The sequence below is a fragment of the Apodemus sylvaticus genome, chromosome 3 (genome assembly GCF_947179515.1).
Source record: "Apodemus sylvaticus chromosome 3, mApoSyl1.1, whole genome shotgun sequence".
In the NCBI taxonomy this organism is placed as follows: domain Eukaryota; kingdom Metazoa; phylum Chordata; class Mammalia; order Rodentia; family Muridae; genus Apodemus; species Apodemus sylvaticus.
The window spans coordinates 100,978,373-100,993,852 of record NC_067474.1 but is presented as its reverse complement, the minus strand read 5'-3'; the positions used below and the strand labels follow the sequence as shown (position 1 = coordinate 100,993,852).

Here is a 15,480-nt window from a genome sequence, read left to right as displayed (position 1 = left end):
CATGTTTAATATAGTATCTAATATAAAATAAGGTCAAAAATGTCAGAATCAGGAACAGCTAATTATAATACAAAGTGAAAAATAAGAGCACATAATGAAATCACAAAGTGAAATATATGAGAATTTACATCTTTTAATATTTACTTTTTTCTTGTGTGTATATGCATGCATAAAGGTGTGTAAGGAGACAAATAAAAAGGCATCAGGTGTCCTCCTCCATCACTCCCCACCTGTTTCTCTGAGGCAGCTTCTCCTTGAACCCAGGGCTCGAGTCTTAGCTAGTCTAGAAGCTGGCAAAGTCCAGCTCCTCTGCTCAGTGTTGGGATTATAGACGTTTGTGTGGAATGCTCATGACAGCAGAGCAAGCACTCTTAACCAGGGAGGCCCTTCTCCAGTTCTAATGATTTACCCCTTTCTCACTAATTAAAACTCAAAATCAAGTTGATAGGAAATAGAGTTAAACAATAAAATTTGGAATAACTTTATTTCTGCATTATGTAGTATTCTGAATTCAGCTGCCAACACATTTAAGGTTGATAAATAATCAGTTCTTTTATACCTTATTTGAAACTTTCCTTTTAATTAAGCAAGTAAGTTTTGTATAGGTTGTACAAGGTGAACTTTAGTCAAATCCAAAGTCCAAATGGGCAAAATTCTGAGATTTTATTAAATGTGTTGTTTTTCATTTGAGTGCACTCTTTAAAAATTCAAAACACATGCAAAAGCTTGCGAGCTTCCTTCACTGTGCTCAGCTGAACCTGATAGAGATGGAAAATGAGTATGTTACATGAATGCATCATAAGTTTTCCATGAATGCTGCAGTTGACAGCTATCGTTTATCACAGACAAGCTCTTAATCGGCTCTACACCACAGCACAGTACTCACTGTATTTCCCACTGGGGTAAAAGGTATTTTAAACATATAATTGGCCGGGCGGTGGTGGCGCATGCCTGTAATCCCAGCACTCTGGGAGGCAGAGGCAGGCGGATTTCTGAGTTCGAGGTCAGCCTGGTCTACAGAGTGAGTTCCAGGACAGCCAGGGCTATGCAGAGAAAAACCCTGTCTCGAAAAATCAAATCCAAAAACCAAACAAACAAAAAAAAAAACATATAATTACCCAAAGCAGTAACACTTACTAATCTTTTCTAAAACAGCTATCATTTTTCCTGGCCAAATTTGTTGGTAGGATTCTTGATAACCTGATACTGACTAACCTTCTGGATCATTCTGAGCAGGAAATCCTAAGTAAATAGTTCTGCATTAACAGAGATAACCAGCAGCATCAAGAATTAGAAGAGGATCCTGGTAGGAAATGCTCAAATCCAACTTTAAAGAACAGCTGTTGAATGCCTTTGGGTGAAGTTAATTTAGGTTCGCTAGTGGTTTAGGGTTTTGCCTGGTATTTTGTGTTTGCCTATCTGTCTGGCACTGGGGTGAACCTAGGGTCTCCTGCATGCTAAGCATGTTCACTGGGCTGAACCTGGGGTCTCCAGCATGTTAAGCATGTTCACTGGGGTGAAACCTAGGGTGTCCTGCATGCTAAGCATGTGTTCCACAACTCACATCACCAACCTTCACGTTCATTCCTAAGAGTGGGCTTGCTCTATAAAATGGTCCTGTGTAGCTTCCAGGGGGATGCACCTGGGTGGTAGGGATGAAAAGACCACCACCACCACACCTGGCCTTTCCCCTAGCCAGCCAGATTAGCTGAACTATCACTGGTGATCGATGGAGTAACAGAGATCAGATAGATTGTCCTCACATCCTCAGATTCTTTTGATTTGGGAAAAGTAGAAATGCTATTGTTATGTTTTTTGAGGCAGGGTCTCACCATCTAACCCTGGCTGGCTTGGAAGTAACTATGTAGACAGGCTGGCCTTTAAGGCTGTCCTGCCTCTGCCTCCCAAATGATGGGATTAAAGGTTGTGCCACTAGCCCAGTTCTCAAAATTTTAAACAGAAGTTATAAAATAATACTTACCTTCTTATAATAAGTTAACACCATAAATGTATAAGCCAAAACACACTGTTTTAACATATGTAGACTTAAAGGAACTTTTTGACCTGCTAGAAGTAAAAGACCCATGTGCCCCGACCCCAGAGCCCTCCTAGTTGCTTAGCCGCTCTTGCTGTGGATTGCAGCTTGATTATCATTGCTTAACAGCTAATATCCACTTATTCATAAGTGAGTACATATCATGTTTATCTTTATGGGTCTGGAATGCCTCACTCAGGATTTTTTTTCTAGTTCCATCCATTTGCCTGTAAATTTTATGATGTTACTTTTTAACAGCTGAGAAATACTTCACTGTATAAATGTAGCACATTTTCTTCATAAATCTTCAGTTGAGCGATATCTGGGTTATTTCCAGTTCATGGTTTTATGAATAATAGAGTTTGCAGACAGACTGGAGGCGGGTGGGGATGACAACAGGAGGGATCAGTCATGGGAGGGATGGAGGGAGAGAGCACAGGAGAGACGACCAGAATGGAGGGAATTGAGGGGTGATGTAAAAACCTAATGGAAACTTCCTGGAATTCATGAGAGTAACCCTAGTGAGGATTCCTAGTAATGGAGGAGGGTGATCCAAGGGAGGACTCCTAGTAATAAAGGATAAAGAGCCTAAACCAGCCATCTTCTGTAACCAGGCAAGGTTACAGAAGGGATGAGGACACCAATCCAGCCACAAAACCTTCGACCTACAACCTGTCCTGCCTGTAAGAATATACTGGGGCAATAGTGGCTCAGAGCTTGTGAAAGTGGCCAAGCACTGAGGCACATGTCCGACAGACACTGCCTAGATGGCCAGGAACTGGAAGCCGGATAGCCCAGAGACTTAGGGTAGAACCAAGCACAACTGGAGGAAAAAAAATCACCATTGGAGAAGCTTCTTCAGCAACTGATGGGAGCAGATGCAGAAATCCACAGCCAAACATTCGGGGGAGCTCAGGGAACCCCAAGGAAGTGGGGAGGGAGGTGTATAGGAGCCAGTGGGGTGGAGGACACCAGGGGAACAAAGCCCACAGAACCATCTAAGCAGGACTCCTAGGGCCTCACAGAGACTGGGGCTGCAACCATGGAGCCTATGTGGGTCTGCTCTAGATCCTCTGCATTTGCATTGTGGTTGTTTAGGTTGGGGTTCTGTGGGACTCCTAACAGAGTCTTTGACTCTTTTACCTGTTTTGAGGAACCTACTTTCCTCCTGCTGGGTTGCCTTGTCCAACCTTCATATAAAGGCTTATTCCTTGTCTTATTGCATCTTGTTATATTGAGTTCAGTTGACATCCCTGGGAGGCCTGATCTTTTCTGAAGGGAAATGAAGGAGCAGTGGATGGGGGAGAGGGAGGACTGGATGGGGACTGGGAACAGTGGTGGAAGAGAGGCTGTAATTGGGATGTATGGTATGAAAGAAGAATAAATAATAAATTTTAAAAAATAAAGAAGTGAAGTAAAAGACTAAATAGAGGAGCACTTGATGAAAGTCCAGAATAGGCCAAAACATTTACCACCCCATGACAGTAAGCATTCTCCTAGCTGCTCCTAAGAGCTGAGCTCCTAATCTGATGTATCCATGGAGCAGCAAATTCTTGAGTTCCACTCACCTTCCATTTCAAGTGAAGCAAGAATATTAAAAGCCCAAGAAGTGTTGAGATTTTGTATTTTACTGTCTATTGTAATGCTAAGTGTGGCCCCAAGACCTAAGATCTGCAAATAGTCCCTGGGACCCTGTCCCCAAGCTATTTCTGATTGGTAAAGATGCCAGTAGCCAAAACAGCCAACAGCTGAGCAGAAGAGACATAGGTGGAATTTAGGTTCCTGGGCTTGTTCAAGAGGAAGACCATGAGGAAGAAAAAGAGTGCAGAAGGAGGAAGGAGAAGCAAGAGAGCATGTCAAGAGAGCCTTGACGAGGGATCTGACTCTGCCTTCTGGACTCCTCTGGCACCCGCACTCGTGTGTGCATATCCCAAAAGAGACACACACATATACACACATTTTTTTAAATAATAGAAATGAATCTTTTAGAAAGAAACAAAGGAACGAAGGAGTGGAAAGGCAAGGAAGGCAAAGCTGGACCCAACAGTTCAAGCATCTAATCCCAGAGCGTCACCACTCAAAAAAGGACAACAGAAAACAGGACAGTCCTCAACACACAGACCAACTAGCCTGGGATCCACAGCAGCCAACAGGGAGAGAGACCCTCTCTCAAACAAGGTGGAAGAGGACTGACACCCAAGCTTGTCCTCTGACACACACAAATCGTATACATACATATGAATGAAATGCTTACAACAGACTAAAAAGAGAGAAAAGGACAAAATAAATTTACAAAGCACATAAACAGGTCATTTCTGAATAAGTGGATGATGGGGGAATTACATTCTATTACATTTGTCATTATATTTGCTATGTTAATTTTTTCTCAAAATAGGCATACATTATTTTCTTTAATTAAAATGGGGTTATTAATTATATTCAAATAAAAGCTTAAGATAAATTATTTTACTCTCAATAAAACTCACTGATCTTATTTACTCACTGGAAGCAATGGTCTTCTATCATCTACCTAACAGGCAGTTTCATCATAGCACCAAGGCTAAAAAAAAAAGTCTCATTTGATCCAATTACACCACTTATTAAGTACAATTTAATGGGAAAGTCACACCTTTGAGTTATTAGAAGCTATAACAGTCCTGCAGAATTCCAAACAAGTAATCTAATGGAATTACATTGGGTTCTAAACTGTTTGTCAGGAGATTAATCATCTGCCTCTGAAAAAAAAGTAAGTGTTCCTTGTGTGCTCAACATCCTCTATTCATTTTAGTCAGTAGAGGGTACAAAGTTGGCAAACTTAAGCACAAAGATGACATTCCAATACACATCCAGCTTATTATCTATAAAGCCAAGGTTCCCTGCCCCCCACCCCACTGGTAGGTAAGAATTAGGAAAGTCTTCATATATTTTAGCATCTGTCAAAGAATAAAGGTCTTTGTGGGCTGGAGAAGTGGCTCAGTGGTTAGAGTGTATACCACTCTCTACAGGACCTAAGTTCAGTTCCCAGCACCCATATCAGGCAGCTCACAACCATGTGTAACTCCAGCTCTAAGAGGACCTAACTCCTGCACCCACACATTCATGTACAAACTTGCGTATGTGTACACATACACACACACATGCACACATACACCTTGAAAAAGAAAAAAATGGGCAAATGTCATGTAGGTAAATCCTAAAGTTAGCACAAAATTGATAAAATAATTGGTGAAATTAAATTTACTTACTGCATTCCTTATTCATATTGCATTTGAAATTTCCCACAGTAAGATGATTTAAAGAACAAAGAAAATGGGTCTGACATGGTAGTACACAGTCCTGTTGGGAGTGCAAACTTGTACAGCCACTATGGAAATCAATATGGTAGTTCTTTACAAAGGTGAGAATCAATATAGCTCAAGACCAGACTATACAATTCTTGGATATATACCCAAAGGACACTCCATCCTACCACAAGGGTATTTGCAGTTTTATTCATAATAGCCAATAACTGGAAACAACATAGATATCCCTCGGCCAAAGAATCAATCTTTAAAAAGAAAAGTGGGCCAGACGGTGGTGGCACACGCCTTTAATCCCAGCACTTTGGAGGCAGAGACAGGTGGATTTCTGAGTTCTAGGCCAGCCTGGTCTACAGTGAATTCCAGGACAGCCAGGGCTATACAGAGAAACCCTGTCTCGAAAAATAACAAAAAAACAAAAAAAAAGAAAAGAAACATTTACACAATAGAGTACTACTCAACTGTTTAAAAAGTAACAAAATAACATCAGGAGATCTGCAGGCAAATGGATCCATGTAGAAAAAAATGCATTCTTAGTGAGATAACCCAGACCCAGGAAGACAAATATGGTATGTATTCATTTATATATGTATATTAGCTGTTAAATAAGTGATAATCAAGCTAAAATCCACAGACCTAGAGAACTTAGATAAAGAGGAGGATTCCAGAGGGATGCACAGATCTCCCTAGGAAGGACAAATAGGATAGATTTTGCCGGTGGACTGGGAGGGCTAGTGGAAACAGGAGAGTGAGGGACCAGACAGGGGTAAGGACATAGGGAGAATACTGGGAGAGACAGCTGGATTTGGCAAGAAATTGGGAGGTGATATAGAAACCTAGTTCAGTGGAAACTTCCTGGCACCTATAAGGGTGATCCTAGTGAAGACTCCTAGTAATAGAAGATATGGAGTCTGAACTGGCCATCTCTGTGGGCTTCCAGTGGTGGGACTTGGTTGCATTCAGTGGAGTTGTTAGCTGAAGGCATCCTGTGGAGATCCCTAAACAACCAAGGTTGATACTAGGACAACACTGACAGCAGGGGCTCTATTGCCAAGGACAGCATCCGCACAGCTGGATGAAGAAAGGTCAAGCTGGTGCCTGCATGGAACTTTCACCACTAGGTTCTAGGGTCTTTGGTGCTACAAGGTGCTCTAGAGGCTACAGAAAGAAAACCCTAAACACCAAACCAGACGGGAGGGGAGAGGAGGGGAGGGGAGAGGGGACAGAAAGAAAGAGGGGGGAGGGGGAGGGGAGGGGAGGAGAGGGGAGGAGAGGGGAGGAGAGAAAGGGAAGGGAGGGGAGGGGAGGAGAGGGGAGGGGAGGAGAGCAGAGGAGAGGGGAGGAGAGGGGAGGGGAGGGGAGGGGAGGAGAGGAGAGAGGGAAGAGGAGAGAAGGGAGGGGAGGGGAGAGGAGGGGAAGGGAGGGGAGAGGAGGGGAGGGGAGGGGAGGGGAGAAGAGAGGGAAGAGGAGAGAGGAGAGGAGAGGAGAGGAGAGGAGAGGAGAGGAGAGGAGAGGAGAGGAGAGGAGAGGAGAGGAGAGGAGAGGAGAGGAGAGGAGAGGAGAGGAGGGGGGAAGGAAGATGGATTAGCAAGGTGCTTACCACCAAGCCTGACAACCTGAGTTTAATGCAAGGAAGAACCCACATGGTAGAAGGAAAGAACAGCTCCAGCCGGGCGGTGGTAGTGCACACCTGTTTGCCCAGCACTTGGGAGACAGAGGCATGTGGATTTCTGAGTTCGAGGCCAGCCTGGTCTACAGACTGAGTTCCAGGACATCCAGGGCTATTCAGAGAAACCCTGTCTCAAAAAAACCAAATCCAAAAAACAAAAAAACAAACAAACAAAAAAACAAAAAGAACAGCTCCCCAAAGTTGTCTTCAGATGTCTACATTCATATTGTGATATGCATGTGTACCCTACCACAGGCACACACATGCATGCATACACACAAAAGCAAATAAATAAAAGTGAACTTTAAAAGACTAAAATGTATAAAATAAGCAACTAAAAATGATAAGATTTCAATATCTGTTGTTTAAAAAAATATAATCATGTATCACCCATCTCTATCAATGAAGACTTTTTTAATGGCATCTAATAAAAGCAAAATGAGGCACTGAAGAATTTATAAATTTTATTCAGAATCATTCATTTTAAATGTTATGCTCATTATTATAATCTCATGGTCCAAATTGATTTATAAGATGATTATGCCATACATTAAAATTTTAAATACTTTTATTTTGAATAGCAAAGCATCTCTCATCGGTATTTTCAATTCGTACCTTTTGGTAGACAGATTCATGAGTTTAAAAAAGATTTGAAATTTTTCTACATTATACTGTAGCCCTTTCATATCAAACACTTAGGTTTTGCTTTTGCATTGTTGTTGTTGTTGTTGTATTTGCTGGCTGATGGGTTGGTTGCCTGAGATAGAGTCTTGAGTAGCTTCGGTTAGCATGGATCTCTAATAGCCTAGGATGACCTCGAACTTCTGATCCATGTGCCTCTACCTCCTGAGCTCTGGGACACTCCATTATGTCACTCTGGGGATCTAACCTATGCTTCGTACATGCCAGGCATGGGCTCTGTCAAGTGAGCCACAGCCAACCCATCAGCTTTGCTTTTCTGTTTTAACTGGGTTTGCTTTCTACAGTGCTGCAGAATCAAAGTGTTCTCCTACTGCGACAGCCCTAGCCTTCAGCTTTGCCATAAACATGATTGATGTAGAACATGAAGTGAAGTTTCTGCTCTGTGCCAAGAGCAAGTATCCAATGCACTGAAAGACCATAACTTTCCTAGAAAAGATAAAGAGCCTTACTGTAGAATCCTGCCTAACAGACCTTAAAAAATTAATAATAAAAATTCAAATTAAAAAGTCAATTACAAAAGGTATTTGCTACAGGAAGCCAAAAATGTCCTCACTTGACAGTTCACAGTTAGTTCAAGGGCTTTTCCATAAAACATGAAAAAGAAACCTAGGCCTTCCAAAAGGTTCAATATCAATACCAACATCTATATGCGATACAAAAATTCCTAGATGTTTGCCATGTGGCAGGCACAGAAGGAGGCACTGTGAGACAGAAGATCCTGCTCTGTTAGATTACAGTCACAAAAGAGAAAAGAAGAATCGGGAAAACAGTAAGTCACAAGAACCTGTGAAATGACTGCTATGCTTAATATAACTAAGGACAGGAGAAGAGATGACACTAGGAAAGGGTTCCAGTTTTATAGAGGATGGGCATGAAAAGCCCCACTGATAGAGCTGACACTTCTTCCAAGGCTTAAAGAAGGTAATGGAACAAGTCACAGTCTCAGAAGAAAATGACAGTCAAGGAAAAAGGGCGGGCAAAAGTCATGGTAAGAATATGCTCATATGAATAAGGAACAAGCTCATTTGAAAATAATTGACTGAGGGAGAATTACAGTAAAGTAGCCAAAAATAGGTCAGATCAAATAGCCTTTTTGGTAGCTACAAAGACAGACTCTATCTTTTGGGTCAGGGTCAGAAGAAAAGAAAAAAAAAAGAGGATTTCAGGCAACTTACACTTTTACAAAAAATTATTCTGGCTCTTGTGCTGACAGTATTATAAGCAAAAAGGACAAAAGACATTAACTAGTAAGTTAATGAGGCATCACCTATAATCCCAACACTTGGGAGGCTAAAGCAGGAAGATGGCTATGAATTCTAGACCAGCCTAGAGTATGTAGAAAGAATATGTACCAAAACACAAGAAAGGTGAAAGCTATGTTTGGCTGAGAGTATAGTTCATTGGTAGAATGCTTGCGTAACATTGGAGATATCCTAGAAAAAAGAGGGAATAGAAGGGAAGGAGGAAAGGAAGAAAGGGGAAGAGGGGGCCATGGTCTTAGATGTCATTCATCCTAGCTATATACCTTTACAGAGTGACTGCTACTTGAGCCATTTCAAAACCAAACTAATTCTCCATCTCTATTGGGATAAAGTCTGTGTGTGTCTGTGTGTGTGTGTGTGTGTGTGTGTGTGTGTGTACCCCCACACATGTATGTGCAAGTGTGGGAGATATATACCTATGCATGTGACTATGCAAATGTGTATGCAGGGGTGTGTGCATGCATGTACACATATGTGAAAGTCAGAGGTCCATGCTGGGCATCATCCTTACTTTTTTAAGCAGGATCTCACTCCAGAAGTCATCAACTTGGCCCAAGATCACACCAGCTTTTATGTGGGTGCTGGAGATCCAAATTAATGTCTTCAGGCTTGTGCAGCAAGCATTTCACAGGCTGAAGCAGCCCTTCAAACACTGTAAAGATGTCTTCCTCCCACTAAACACTCTTCCCTCCTTCACAACAGTTTGACTCTAATACCAATCAGTAAATGTTCTTGTATCCTTGATTCTTCATAATAAGTTCCCCTATTTCTACAACCTGGTGAAAACTAGGCAAGCATTCCATCTTTGATCTCCCAAATCTAAGAAGAATGGAACTTCTGAACTCCAAGACCCAGGAAAAGTGCTTCCACATCACTTACCATCTTATGCCTTTTTCTCTGAGTGAATAACATCCAAGTATCCCTCATGTTCTCGGACCACTACTACCAGGCAGACAAAAACTTCAGAAACCAGGATCACATGCCTACCTCTTCTCCACCTCTCCTCCCTAATTAGTTATCAGCTGTATGAATATCCAGGTAGGTGAGGCACACAACACACCATTCTCCTTGTTCCATATCAGCTAAGCCCTAAATCCCATCAATACCCAAAAAGCTTAAATTGTAATATATTTATAATGAGGTTATAGCTCAATAATCCACTGTAAACTGAAAATACCTTATGTTTAAAAGCCTCTAATCCAGAGATGGAGTGATGGTTCAGTGGCCAAGAGCACTGACTGCTCTGCCAGAGAACCTGGGTTTAATTTCCAGTTCCCACATGGTAGTTTACAATTGTCTGTAACTCCAGTTCCAAGGAATCAAGTTCTTCTAGCCTCCCTGGGCACTGCACATGCATTATGCAAAGTCATACAAGCAGAGGAAATACCCATACACATAAAATAAAAAAATAAAGTTTTTAATAATCCATTTTAAAAGTCTCTAATCCAGGCTAAAGAGATGTCTCTGTGGTAAGTGGTCTGCTCTTCCAGAGGACCTGAGTTTGGTTCCCAGCACCCATATCAGGTTACTCACGTGAGCTCCACAGAAGACAAAAGTCCCATGTGGTTAAACGCTTCAGAACTCAAAATATATAAAGCCTTTCTTCTATTTCCACTCACAGCACATGCTAGAAACTGAAGCTTTACTAATGTAACCAACATGCTCAATGACTGTTAAACAGTAAAATTTGAAGTAAATCTTAAAAGCAAATGGGCCAAAGAGAAAAGTTTCTCCTTTTCTGTTTTTGGAGGCAGGGCCTCTCTGATTATCAGGAAGTGACCTTCCTGGAACGCACTATCCACAATGGTTTTGAACTCATAAAGATCTACCTGCCCCTGCCTCCCAAGTGCTAGGATTCAAGAGGGAAAAGAAGATATACCAGGATATAAAATTATAGTTACAACATTCACAATTATAACTTTTATTCAACATGTTTATCAAGGTAGCAAGTTAGCTGTTCATCTTACTGAACAGAAGCTGAAAGATACACTGTGGAACACTAAAAAGAAAATATTCAGTTTACATGCTTGGATGGAATGGTTCATCGGTCTCTAGGTGAGCAAAAAGATGTCATTTAAAAGATACATAAATATATTAATTCCTGCATTCAGAAGTCAGAAGTAGGTGGATTTCTGTGAGGTTAAGGTTAACCTGGTACACATAGTAAGACTATATCTCAAATAAATAAATAAATAAATAAATAAATAAATAAATAAATAAAAGAATATGCAGTTTGGATCCTCACCTTACTTTGTTCTAAATAAATGCTTTCTCATCATAAACAATGAGGAATTCACAGCTTTCTTAACATTTATTTATATAAGGAATAGAAGGTCTCACTATGCTTGTGGACTTGCACCAAAATCCCAGGCTCAAGAGCTCCTCTTTGCCTCAACTCTCTAAGTATCCCTGAGGACCATCTGTACACATCACCTCGCTTAGAGCTGTTCAGTCAAAGGTATGACAATCTTAAGACGGTCCTTGTCTAAAATGGTCTGACAGATGTTTCTTTTCAGCTTCACAATAGTGTCAGAGCAATGCACATTCAGTAGAAAGTGTACCTCAATATATGATGTTAATCTTTTCTTCACCAAGCACCATAGAGAATATAAGATGAAAGGCTAGGCTCTTTGGGAAATAGCAGCAAGCAGCAAATTCCAGTCAGCCACTAGATCACATAAATAAGCAGCCCATAGTGTAAAGTATACTGTTGCTAAACCACGATGATCAATAAAGTAGGTATACTAAATGGATCATATATATGTGTGTGGGTATGCAAGCATGTGCACTTGTGTAGGTAGAGGCCAAAGAGAACCTCGGCTATTGTCCCTCAGATATTCTATATGCTTTGTTTGAGACAGGGTTTTTCAGTGACCTAGAATTGGCCAAGTAGGCTAGGCAGGCTGGCAGACCACCAAGACTCAGTGATTTACTTGTCTTTACCTTCTCTCAATTAGTATTATGACCACAGGCCACCACTCCCAAATTACTTTTAATCACCGGTTCTTCAGATCAAAATGACATCCTCCAGATGGCAACACATATCTACCAACATAGCACCTCTCCAACTTTAAGTGAATTTTTTTTATCTTACTTTGTTTTGGCATGTGTATTTACACACACACACATACACACACACTGACATATCTGTAGGTAAATACATGGTGATGGGTATATGTACATTGTATGGGCACCCAAAGTTAACACCAACTGATTTCCTAAATCACCCTCCATTTTGTTTAATGAGGAAAAGTTTCTCAGTGAACCCATAGCTGGTCAATTCTAGCTAGTACAGATATGTAGTTTGCCCCACGGATCTTCTGTTTAAGCTCTTAAACACTGCAATTAAAGGCACCATTTATTTACCATTTACATAGGTGCTATGAAATCCAGTTATCACAGCAAGCACTTTACCCACTGAACCAGACAGGTTCTCATTATGTAGCCGGAGCTGGCCTAAAGCTCAGGGCTCTGGCCTAGAGCTCAGGGCTCTGTAGGCCCTGGATGGCCTCAAACTCACAGAAAGTCACCTGTATTTGCCACACAATTACACATGATGTTCATTCTTCTTAAATGCATTTTTATGTACAAAATTATTGACTTACGACTTTTGGGCTATAACCTCTTCATAAGTTAAGGGATCTATATGATCAGAATACTCAGATGCCGAGAAAGACAACTCAGCAGTTAAGAGCACATACTACTTTTCTAGCATATTCAAGTTTGGCTTCCAGCACTCACATCAGGTAGCTCACAACTCCCTATAACTCCAAGATCCAAGGGATCTGATAGCTCTGGCTTTCACAAGCATCTGGGCTCATTGTGAATACACATGATAACAATAATATCAATAATAACAACAGGAATAACAATAATAATAATGCATTTTAAGTGCACAAGGTATAGATTTCAATCCCAGCAAGATATAAACCAAAAAGGGTGGCACTTGCCCTAATTTCAGCACTGTGTAGGCTGAGGCAAGAAAATCAGAAGTTCAAGGTCATTCTCATCTATTCAGATAAACAAACAATAAAACACATGCATACTCTGACTCTGGCTGAATGAATGAAAATATAAATTAGCAAAATGATAAAAATCACAAATGCCATTGTATTACTTTCAATGTGACTTGAAAGATTAAAAATCTTTTTTACACACTTTAAAATGTTGCAATCTAGTACATGAAATGAATAGGATCTACATTTTTGTAAAAGTTTGAAATAATTTAAATAGAGGAAACTGACAAACAACACTTGTCCTATTAGCTTAGCAATTCTTATGGCACACATAAGCTCACCCCAAATTATTGCTATTTATAAGTCACAGATTTAAAGTATACTTCTAAAGCTAAGCTGTATTTTATCATAAGAGAGCTCAAGATACTATAATTACTCCTAATAGTGACTGTAATAGATTTACACCCCTAATTAATTTTTAATATTAATTCAACTAATAGTTTATGGACCATGTCAAGAATCATGAGGCTCGGAATTATCAGAATAATTATATTTGAAATCATTTTATACTAGGAAAGGGTGATCTGTACTATGTGTAAATGCCATTAATCAATGACCATATGAAAAATCTATCACATCTATACAGGTATTTTTCACCTTGAAGTAACAATTTATTTACTTTTGGATTATTAGGTCTTAATTAGAGCCATTAAGCAATTAAAGCCCACCAAATAGTAACATGATACTTCTAATTATTTTTCATTAAAAAATAAACAAAAAAACTAAGCAAGATATGGACAAGGAAGAAATGGTAACTGTTAAGATTAATTTGATAAGTAAATAATGCGCTTGTTTTGGCTGTCACTTATCACCAAAGCAAGTCAAGAGCTTTAAAAATTGCATTCTTGTCCAATTACCTCTATGGAATATCTTTATACATAACTAAAACCTTCATGATTATTACACTTCAAAATTTAGATGAGTCATGGTGCTTTCTTTGCAGAGACTGGATGTCAATCAAAATTTTAACCACGCACTTGCTTGCTAGTCAAGTGTTTATGAACAGAAACACTTGTCACTGAAGCGGAAACTACACAATCATAAATGATGTCATGTGTTTTTCATTTAGTTGTTTCCCAACTGCTAACACAGTTCAGTAAATCTGCTGTATGCCCATCCTTGAACATTCCAAAATTACAGAATATTTCTAATCACATCCCTTTACTTTTCCATTGGAAGCCCATCTGTCTGTGGTCTTCAGTTGCACAATTACTTGGATAACCTCTCAGGGCCAATGTGTTTTAGGGTTTGCTGGGGGGGGGGGGGGGGGAACCTTTGAACCTTTGAATGAGGTCCAAGAGAGCTCCATCTAAATCTAGATCCTGAAAATGAACTACAACAGCAAAAAAAAAAAAAAAAAAAAAAAAAAAGAATCCATCTTAAATCTTGTCAACTCAGACACTACTGCTGGCATATTAAATGCAAGTAAAGGCAGCTAATTCATTTTAAAAGTTTGCAATGAATGAGTCAATGGCTGTATAATGGAAAGGATGATTTCACTGAATCCAAAACTACAAACAAGGGGTCAAGGCACCATGGCTGAAACAAACTCGGATTAAGTCCTACACAACAATGGCAGGTGCCTGCAAACATTAACCTAGCTGCTGAACATTCAGAAGCCCCACATGGAAACTCTTCAGAGCCAGAGACCTGAGTCAGAAAACAGGCTCTGCTCACCCAAGATCCTTTGCATTAAAGTGGACAAAAACTGAGTCCGAGTCCCGGGGAACTCAGTTACCCCAAGCCAGACAAGAGGACACCAGGATCTCTTGCGCTGCCGGGGATCAGCGACCGGGTTAAGGAGGGGGGACAACTGCAACCTGAGGCCGGTAAGCTAGACGGATCGTGCCAGCCCCTCCGGCTGCCAAGCCCCTCCACAGCTAGCCGGCCCTGGAGCCGTAGACCAGGGAACCGCTCAAGGCCAGATCCTCCGGGAGCCGGCCGCTTCGACCGGCCAGCAGAAGGGGCAGCAGGTCAAACACCCTGCCCGCCTCACGCAACGCCCCGGCCCTGCCGCCACAAGCTCCGCCGCCGGCCTGCACCCCAGCCCAAGTGCTCCGGCTTCGGTCTCCCTCGCCCCCGTGGCCGCGGCTGCAGCCGAACCCGATGCGGCAACTGCCCACCCGGCTGCCACCAGTGGACAGCCAGCCACGCCGCATGGCTTACCTCACTTCTGCCACAGGCGCAGCCTGCTCCCCTGCCTGACGTGTCCCGCGCACCGCCTCCACCACCCGAGGGCGGGGCCTGTCGGAGACAGCCAATACGAAACCTACTTCAAGAGCCAGTCCCGCCTCCTCTGCTAGGATGCCCGCCCACCCTCCTCGCGCGCATGCGTGACAAGGCCTTGGCTTCTCACTGCAGCTTGGTGGTAGAGTGAAGCTAGATCCTAGTCTGGTCTCAGTGGTGCAGGCAGAGCTTCTTCAGCCCCTGGCTGACTCTGTGGGGTGTAAAAGCAAGGAATCCTGTCTGGAGATGGCACTGCACAGAGCCAGGGGCT

At 41.6% G+C, this 15,480-nt stretch overlaps 1 protein-coding gene across 1 annotated transcript in view; it reads right to left on the bottom strand.

Moving 5' to 3' along the window:
* Nucleotides 1-15,212, bottom strand: part of Focad (focadhesin) — a 307,188-nt gene extending 291,976 nt beyond the window's left edge. Inside the window, exon 1 of the mRNA XM_052176733.1 lies at nucleotides 15,150-15,212. The gene's annotated coding sequence lies outside the window, so the exon portion shown is untranslated. The remainder of the gene's footprint in view (nucleotides 1-15,149) is intronic.
* Between the last annotated feature and the right edge of the window lie 268 nt (nucleotides 15,213-15,480).